Source organism: Mobula birostris, chromosome 23 (assembly GCF_030028105.1).
Source record: "Mobula birostris isolate sMobBir1 chromosome 23, sMobBir1.hap1, whole genome shotgun sequence".
In the NCBI taxonomy this organism is placed as follows: Eukaryota; Metazoa; Chordata; class Chondrichthyes; order Myliobatiformes; family Myliobatidae; genus Mobula; species Mobula birostris.
Window position 1 is genome coordinate 31,527,770 of NC_092392.1, and position 9,336 is coordinate 31,537,105.

Below are 9,336 nucleotides of genomic sequence, written 5' to 3' on the forward strand. Positions count from 1 at the left end.
GATTCGTCTTCATACAGGCAGCCAGAAAAGAAGAATCCATTAAAAAAAGACTGATGAACACTCAATACTGCAGTGCAGAGAAGATTCACAAGGATGTTGCCTGGATTGGGGAGCATGCTGCATGCCATATGAGAATAGGTTGAGTGAATTCGGCCTTTTCTCCTTGGAGCGACGAAGGATGACAGGTGACCTGATAGAGTTGTACAAGATAATGAGGGGCATTGATCGTGTAGATAGTCAGAGGCTTTTCTCCAGGGCTGAAATGGTTAGCACGAGAGGGCATTGCTTTAAGGTGCTTGGAAGTAGGTACAGAGGAGATGTCAGGGGTAAGTTTTTTATGCAGAGAGTGGTGAGTGCGTGAAATGGGCTGCTGGCGGTGGTGGTGGAGGCAGAAACGATAGGGTCTTTTAAGAGACTCCTGGATGGCTACATGGAGCTTAGAAAGATAGAGGGCTATGGGTAAAGCCTGGGTAGTTCTAAGGTAGGGACATGTTCGGCACAGCTTTGTGGGCCAAAGGGCCTGTATTGTGCTATAGGTTTTCTATGTTTCTATGTTTCTAATATGCAGAGAGAGAGAAAAAAACAGCGCAAACAATAAAATATAGCAAATAGCTTTTAGAATGAAAGTGAGTCCTCAGACTCAAAGCCTGGAGCATCCACAGCAGGCCCACAGCCTCAGCCTCAGTTCAGCCAGTAGCAGAGTAAATGTCGCAGAGCCTGCAGACACAGAGCCCAGAGCATCCACAGCAGGCCCACAGCCTCAGTGAAGTGCATAACAGAGTAAGCCACACATGAATACCCATGAATTCAGCCAGATGGACCAGCATTGCTCCGGCCCAGGGTCCAGATGGGTAACAGAGTACCAATAGTCAGACACAGCACAAGGCACATATAGCATACATAAGATAACAAGCACATATAGATAGCAAGCACGCCTAAAGCGAATATAGGCACAATCTGTTTAAACATTCCTCACAAGATAAACGCCATATCCTCGGAATCAATCTGGCCAAGCTTTATTGCATTCCCTCTGTTGCAAGTGTATCCTTCATTGCGTGTGGAGACCTGTCCTGTATGTAATATTCCCGATGCGCTCGCATATTTTGTGAAATTTGTTGTTTTTTGACAGCAGTACAATGCATCCATAATAATAGAAAAAATATATGTGAATTACAGTGAGTAATTTAATTATTTAATTTAACTATTATATACATATATTTAAAATAGTTAAATTAAATAAGTAGTGCAAAAATCAAAAAAAAAAGGATAGTGAGGTAATGTTCATGGGTTCAATGCCAATTCAGAAAGCGGATGGCAGCGTGGAAGAAGCTGTTCCTGAATCACTGAGTGTGTGCCTTCGGGGTCCTGTACCTCCTCTATTATGGCAGTAAGATAGCCATTCTTCAAATTATCTTGTGATAAGGTTAATGTATCTTGCATTTCTGATTACGTGCTGAAACTTTGAGTGGTCCCACTTCTTGCAGGACGACCTCCTTCACGATCTTCAGTTGCAGGTGATTAGACTTTAGGGATTTATTGGCTTCCAATTCCATTAATTTCTCTTTTTAGCTAATACAATTTTCTTTCCGTTCCTCATTCACTACAGACCTAATGTTCTGCACTATTTCTGGGCGGCCTCCTGTGTTGTTTTCCATCAAAACAAATTTTTATTTTTTTTACTTTCTTTTATTTCTTTATTGCCTGATGTAATTTCCCCTGTTTCTGTCTATAAGAAATCCATTTTAACTCTTCCTAATCTTTTCCTTTGAACATATTTATAGAAGCTTTAACTGTCTTTTTAAAAATGTTTTTCACTATATAGCTTTTTAACTCTAATTAATTTCTTGGCCTTTTTGGAAAATTTAAGGTTTCTCAATTTTCAGTCTTGTTGCTTTTTGCCAGCCACATTGCAAGACTATCTGTAATAAGCTCTTCAGGCCAATGGGTGGGTGGGGCGGGGGAGCCTGAGAACGTTAGGCTCTGAGGTTGTTAGAGCACCTGAACTGGTTAATTGTTGTTTAATAGGAGTCATTAATTGTTCAGCGCTCCTTGCGTTATTCTCGAGTGAAAGTAGTCTCCTAGTCTTTCCTGCTTAAGTTTGTTAGATTTATTTTTGATAGACTCAGGGTTTCCATCTTACTTGTATTATTTAAGTGGATGCCTGATTGGTTCTAATCACGGGGTCCTAGTTTTGAGAATGTTACTTCTTGCAGTGTTGCTCGGCCAAACTGCCGATGTTCTTTTGGAATTGTTATGAATAAACTCTCGTCACCATGTCTACATCAGAATCTACCATTCCTCTGCACTTGGGTTCCGATATTGCCCGCACACGTCATTGCAGAAGGGCCCTGCGATTAATGCAAGTTGGGCATCCGCTTCAATAATACAAGCAACATGGAATCCCCAAGCCTATTGTTGGACCTGGTGATTTCCAATTCATAGGTTCTTTTAGGAGTCCAAGAATGAGTTGAAACTTGTTGCTTAACAATCATTTATTGAAAAATTAAAACAAAGAAACAGGCACAGAGCACAGATGAACAGAAACTAAAGAAGAAAGAGAACTTAGGTGGCGATTTTTGCAGGAACAGACACTAGTATACTGAGATGAGAACAAATCCTGAAATAAGGGAGGGTTTATTGGAAGACACACAGGTGTAGCATGCTTAACACTTAGCCAAAGGAAAATGAAAGGTGATAAACCATTACATAACTGTTATATCATTTTACCCAGCTGTAGACCGAATCTAACACCACATACTGTGAAAGATACAGGTTAGAATACAAGTAATATGTTAGCAAAACCACAAATTTAGTCTTGCTAAAAATTAATTATTCATTTAATACCTTATTAAAAGCATAAAGAGCAATCAATTCCAACACTATCAAAATAAACTTAACACACTTAAATAAAAAGTACCAGAACACTGCTTTACAAACAATTAGTTGTTTGAGAAAAACACATGGGACTCTAAATGATTAACGACCCTCTTTAAACAACAATTAACCATATCAAGTTCTCTAAAAACCTCAGAGCTCATGCTCTCTGGCGCCCCACACTGGGTAGAAGAGCTTATTACACTATCATTCGAGCTAATTCTGCCTTTAACATCCCTTGATGCTCACTGCTGTGCCACCATTCCTGAGAGTTCTCCTCTACTAGAATGAAACAAATGATTTGTTTAGACCAATTTAAGTACAGGTCCACAATCCCTTATCCAAAATTCTGAAATCCGAAAACTGAAGTTTTTTTCGTGGAGTGTGGAGCGTGTCGTAACAAGGCTTGTTTGGCGTGCCAACAGCTGACGTCACTCTGGTGTGACGCGGCAGCACTAGCAGAGGCCGCCAGACGTCAGTTGTGGCTCAGCGCCCGTGCTGGTTACACGGGCTTTTGCTGTTTGCTGATATTTTGTGTTCACTGTTTTAAAGATGCTAAGGACAGGTTAATTATTTTTGGGTGTGCCAATGCAGCAGACACACACAAGGTGAAGTTGGCAGTGATTGGAAAAAACCAACATCCGAGATGTCTGAAAGGTGTACGCAATTTACTTATGCAAACAAGAAAGCATGGGTAACCTGAGAAATGTTCTCTGACTGGTTCAATAACCACTTCGTACCAGCGGCACGAGTTCATTGCAGGCAAGCTGGACTGGAAGAAAATTGTAAAATTTTATTGTTCAACCATAAGACCATAAGACCATAAGACAAAGGAGCAGAAGTCAGCCATTCAGCCCATCGAGTCTGCTCCGCCATTTTATCATGAGCTGGACAACTGTTCCTCACATCCCCCTGCTGAACTTCTTGTGAAAAGTAATTTTTGCAATTTACTTGCCCTCCAATGTGACATCTATATTACAGCCTTGTGACCAAGGAATTTTACGCTCCATGAAGAGCAAGTATAAAGACTATTTTTTGAATTGTATGCTTCCTGCAGTCAACAGAGGAGTAGGAATCCAAGACCTCCTGAAAGAGTTCAATGTTAAGGATCTCATTTACGCAGTTGCTAATGCTTGGAATGGTGTTGATAAATTAATATTGACAAATGCTTGGCACAGACTTTGGCCTACAATGATGGGGAAATTGCTGAAATGGTGTTAAATACAGATAAGCATGAAGATAGTAGTGATGATGATGACATAGTGAACACAGGTGAAAAAATCCCCATAGACGATATGGTGAAAATATGTGATCAGTTAATTGCTGGCCTTGAACAATGTGCATTTATCAGTGAGCAAGAGATTATGGCAGTTTACTCAGTTAAAGAGAGATTGCTTAGACATAAACTTATGTTAATGAGACAGATGACACTTGAAGAAGTCTTCAAAAACGCCGTCTGTCGTAGTGATGCTTCATAACTTTAGAATCCTGTTTCTGGCCCATCAGGTACCTGTGGAGTTTTTAGCTTTGTTTGCCAGATGTAATGCAACTTAACTAGAGGTACCTGTACATATTTAGCTTAGTTTGAACCTGTATATGTCCTAGAGTATTTACATTCTACATGTATTCCAATAAGTCATTCACCATGTGTTTGATTTGGTTCATTTGAAACTGTATATTTTTATGTTTTATTGAATGTTTTTGTTGGAAATAAAACATTCTGGCGTATTTATGGTCTATAATTATCCCACTATTTCATTTATCGGTATATTCATCATCATCATCATCAGGTGCCATGCCCAGTTTGAGCTTTGACTGCCATGGCCCACACACTCCTGTTTCAGGTCAAGTGGATGAATTCATTGGCATTCATTTCCATTTCACTGGCGGCTGCCTCCATCATCATTTGTCTTCCGCTTGCTTTCTTCCCTTCAATCTTTTCCATAATTAGCGTGCGTTCTAACTGCGCTTTCCTAATCACATGTCCAATGAAAGTACGTTGCGTTTTCATGATCTCATACATTATTTCTCTTTTTGTGTTTGCTTTGTTCATGACATCCTTGTTAGATATTCGTTTTGTCCATGATATTCTTTACATCCTTGTCAAAAACCACATCTCTGTTGCTACAATTCGTTTCCTCATGTTACTAGATATTGTCCAACATTCTGAGCCATATAACATAACTGGATAAATGTAACATTTCAGTACTCTGAGGTGGGTTGTCATGCCTAGTTTAGTATTGGTCAGTATACTCTTCATTCTCGTAAAGGTGTCTTTTGCCATCCCTATTCTTCTTTTGATGTCCAAGTCGCACCTGCCATCTGATGTCACCCAGCTTTCTAAGTAGCAAAAGTTCTGTACTTGTTTTATGTCTTCCCTGTTTATTCTCAGCCTGCAGATAGGATCCTCCTTCTTTCTGGATATCACCACACATTCTGTCTTTTTGTAATTGATAGACCCACTTTTGCACTTTCTTCAACAATTATATCAATTAAGTTTTGTAGTTCTTCCTCCGTATTTGCAATTAACACCGTGTCATCTGCATATCTGAAATTATTGATGTTTTCACCGCCAACTTTGATTCCCAAGATGTCTCTTATTTTTTGTAATATTGTTTCACTGTACACATTAAATAAATCAGGGGAGAAAGCACACCCTTGTCTAATGCCTCTCTTGATTTTCGTAAACTGACAGCGGCAGTTTGTTCCCAGTACAGATTTCTGATTAGGCGGAGGTCTTTCGAATCTAGATCTAGAGTTTCCTGTAATATTTCAACTAACTCATTGTGCTTCACTATCAAATGCTTTTGTGTAGTCGATAAAACAAACAAATAAATCTTTTTGCACTTGACTAGCTCGTTCTGATAGTATCCTTAACATCAATATTGCGTTTCTTGTACCCTTGTCTTTCACAAAACCACATTGTTCTTTGCCTACTTCAGCTTGTATCTTACTTTTAGCTCTTGTCATCAAAATTCTTAGAAGTATCTTGGTGATAAGACTCACTAAACTTATGGTCCTATATAATTCACATTCTATTGCTCCAGCTTTCTTAGGAAGAGTGATAAATACCGATTTTTTCATCTCTTCTGGTATTATTCCAGTCTAATAAATGTCATTGATTAAATCAGTAAGATTTTCAATTCCATAATCTTCAAGGGTGATAATTTGTTCTATTACTAATTCATCAGGACCTGCTGCCTTTCCTTTCTTCATCTTATTTATTGTATTACGAACTTCAGATTTTAAAATACTTGGACCTTCAATGTTTTTCTTAATTTCTGTTTTTTCGCCTCGATTGTCTTCAAACAATTCCTGAATATACTCAGTCCATCTGTTCATAATCTCATCTTTTTCCATGATAATGGTACTGTCCTTTGCTTTCAATCATATCGGTATATTACTCTATAAATAAACTGTAATAGTATTTCTACAGACACATTGAAAACTAACCTGCAGAGTTGTGAGATGCCCCGGGGGCATTGCTGTCCAAATACGACATGGCAGCTGGACGTGGAAACGCTCCAAGACAGTGAAACGTTGACTCATTTCCTGCCCTTCTGCTGGTGACTTTGGGCAGGAGCACTGGCTGTTCAAATAAAAGAATGTTTGAAAATTATAATGTGGCATCCTCTGTAGAGAAGTTGTGAAATTTTAAAAACCACAGTTCTTTATAGTGATAAGCTTGTGTTGCAATCCCTATCACTGAAGATGGTTCTTTCCCATCACATTCCTTATCCATTCATGATTCAAATTTATAATTCTTTTTGCACGGATTTGTTTTGTCAATGGTGGGCTGGGGAGGGGTGTGTTGTAGATGGGGGTGTAGAGAATTTTTATGCCAATACTTTCCTGCCCATTCTGAAAAACAGACTGGAAAGAGTCAGGAATCAGCTCTGTCTGTTGCAATTATGCTTATGAGATGAGAGCTAAAGTGAAAAATATAAGCATTTTAATGTCCTGGTTTTCATTGGAGCCCCTTGTCTTTCTGTTTCTACAGTTTATAAAGTTGATGATACTTTATTTTACTTCATTGGTTCATCTAAGCTGTTATGCCATTGCTTAATGATCATGTTTCTTCTGTAAACTCTGATATTTTGATGGTATGGGTTATTCAGGGTGCCAATAAAATCATTTGCATTAGCTCTTTCCTTATCTCGAGTCTGTCTTTCTGAAGCTGGAAAGCATGTTTGTAATATTATCCAGTTCCTGATGACAATAAGCACATGTCACTAATGGTATCTGTATTCATAGTCATAGTCATAGTCACAGTCATACTTTATTGATCCCGGGGGAAATTGGTTTTCGTTACAGTTGCACCATAAATAATTAAATAGTGATAAAACCACAAATAGTTAAATAGTAATATGTAAACTATGCCAGGAAATAAGTCCAGGACCAGCCTATTGGCTCAGAGTGTCTGACCTTCCAAGGGAGGAGTTGTAAAGTTTGATGGTCACAGGCAGGAATGACTTCCTATGATGCTCTGTTTTGCATCTCGGTGGAATGAGTCTCTGGCTGAATGTACTCCTGTGCCCACCCAGTACATTATGTAGCGGATGGGAGACATTGTCCAAGATGGCATGCAACTTGGACAGCATCCTCGTTTCAGACACCACCGTCTGTATTGTACAATGACATTTCCAATTGCATTTCTCATCCATTGACAACTAAATATAATCATGACCTTGTTCTAGTTGGTTTTAAGCTCTAGTCTCTGACAGAGCCCAACCTGTCATCTTCTTCCTTACTGCTCTTTTAACCACCTGTCAATGCTGGCTTGATGAAGCAAGTGTTATTTTTAGATTTTTGTTTTATTTTGGAATTTGCTTGACAATTTTGTTCCAATGCCTAGATGGTATCCTATTGTGAAATAGATGGATTTATTTTTGTTGACAGTAATGAATGCACATTTTTGTTCACATTATCTCCCTGCTGAGCTAGTACTGTACATGTTACTTAATTGAGGCAAAACTTTGAGTTAAGTGCACAGCATCAGGATCTGAATCAGGTTTAACATCACCGGCATATGTCATGAAATTTGTTGTTTTGCAGGAGCAGTACATTGCAATACATAATGATAAAAACTGTATATCACAGTAAGATGTATATTCAAAGTTCAAAAGTTCAAAGTAAATTTAATTATCAAAGTACATATATGTCACCATATACAACCGTGAGATTCATTTACTTGTGGGCATATTCAACAAACCTATAGAATAATAACCAATAACCAGAATCAATGAAAGACCACCCAACTAGGGCAATCAACCAGAGTGCAGAAGACAACAAACCGTGCAAATGCAAATATAAGAAACAATAATAATAAATAAATATTGAGAAAATTAGATGAAGAGTCCTTGAAAGTGAGTCCATTGGTTGTGTGAACATTTTATCGATGGGGCAAGTGAAGTTGAGTGAATTATCCCTTTTGGTTCAAGAGCCTGATGGTTGAGGGTAGTAACTGTTCCTGAACCTGGTGGTGTGAATACTGAGGGTCTTGTACCTTCTTCCTGATGGCAGCAGTGAGAAGAGAATATGTTCTGGATGGTGGGGGTCCCTGATGATGGATGCTGCTTTCCTGTGACAGCTTTTCATGTAGATGTGCTCAATGGCTGGGAGGGCTTTACTCGTGATGAACTTTTTGTAGGATTTTCCATTGAAGGACATTGGGGTTTCCATACCAGGCTGTGTTGCAGCCAGTCAATATACTCTCCACTACACATTTATAGAAGTTTGTCAAACTTTTAGATGTTATACCAAATCTCTGAAAACTCCAAATGAAGTAGAGGCACTGCTGTGCTTTCTTTGTAATTTCACTTACATGTAATATTTAAGCAAGCAGTGCGTAGAGAAAAAAGTAGTGAAGTAGTGTTTATGAGTTCAATGTCCGTTCAGGAATCTGAAGGCAGAGGGGAAGAAGCTATTCCTGAAAGAACTATCCCTGAAGTTGTGTCTCTCCCTTTATTTATTTCATTTTCTGCTATTAGTTGTAGAAATATATATATTTCTGCATTTCTGAACTGCAATTGGTATATGTCTTTTTACGCATATTTCAAACATTGTAATTTATACACAGTCAGAGTGCAGACCAAACTCATGTAGAAATAAACACGAGCAATTCAGTGGATGCTGGAAATCCAAAGCACCACACACAAAATTCTGGAGGAACCAAGCAGGTCAGGCAGCACCTGTGGAAATGAATAAAGTGAACATTTTGGGCTGAGATCTGGAACTGAACATGAATGGGAGATTGAAAACCTGGCTGAGTGGTTTTATGAAAATAACCTCTTACTCAATGTCAGCAAGACCAAAGAGATGATTACTGACTTCAGAAGGAGGAAACCAGAGGTCCATGAGCCAGTCCTCATTGAGGATAAGAGGGTTAGTAACCTTAAATTCCTCAGTGTTACTTTTCCAAAGACCTGTCCTGGTGCAATTACGATGAAAACATGACAGCGC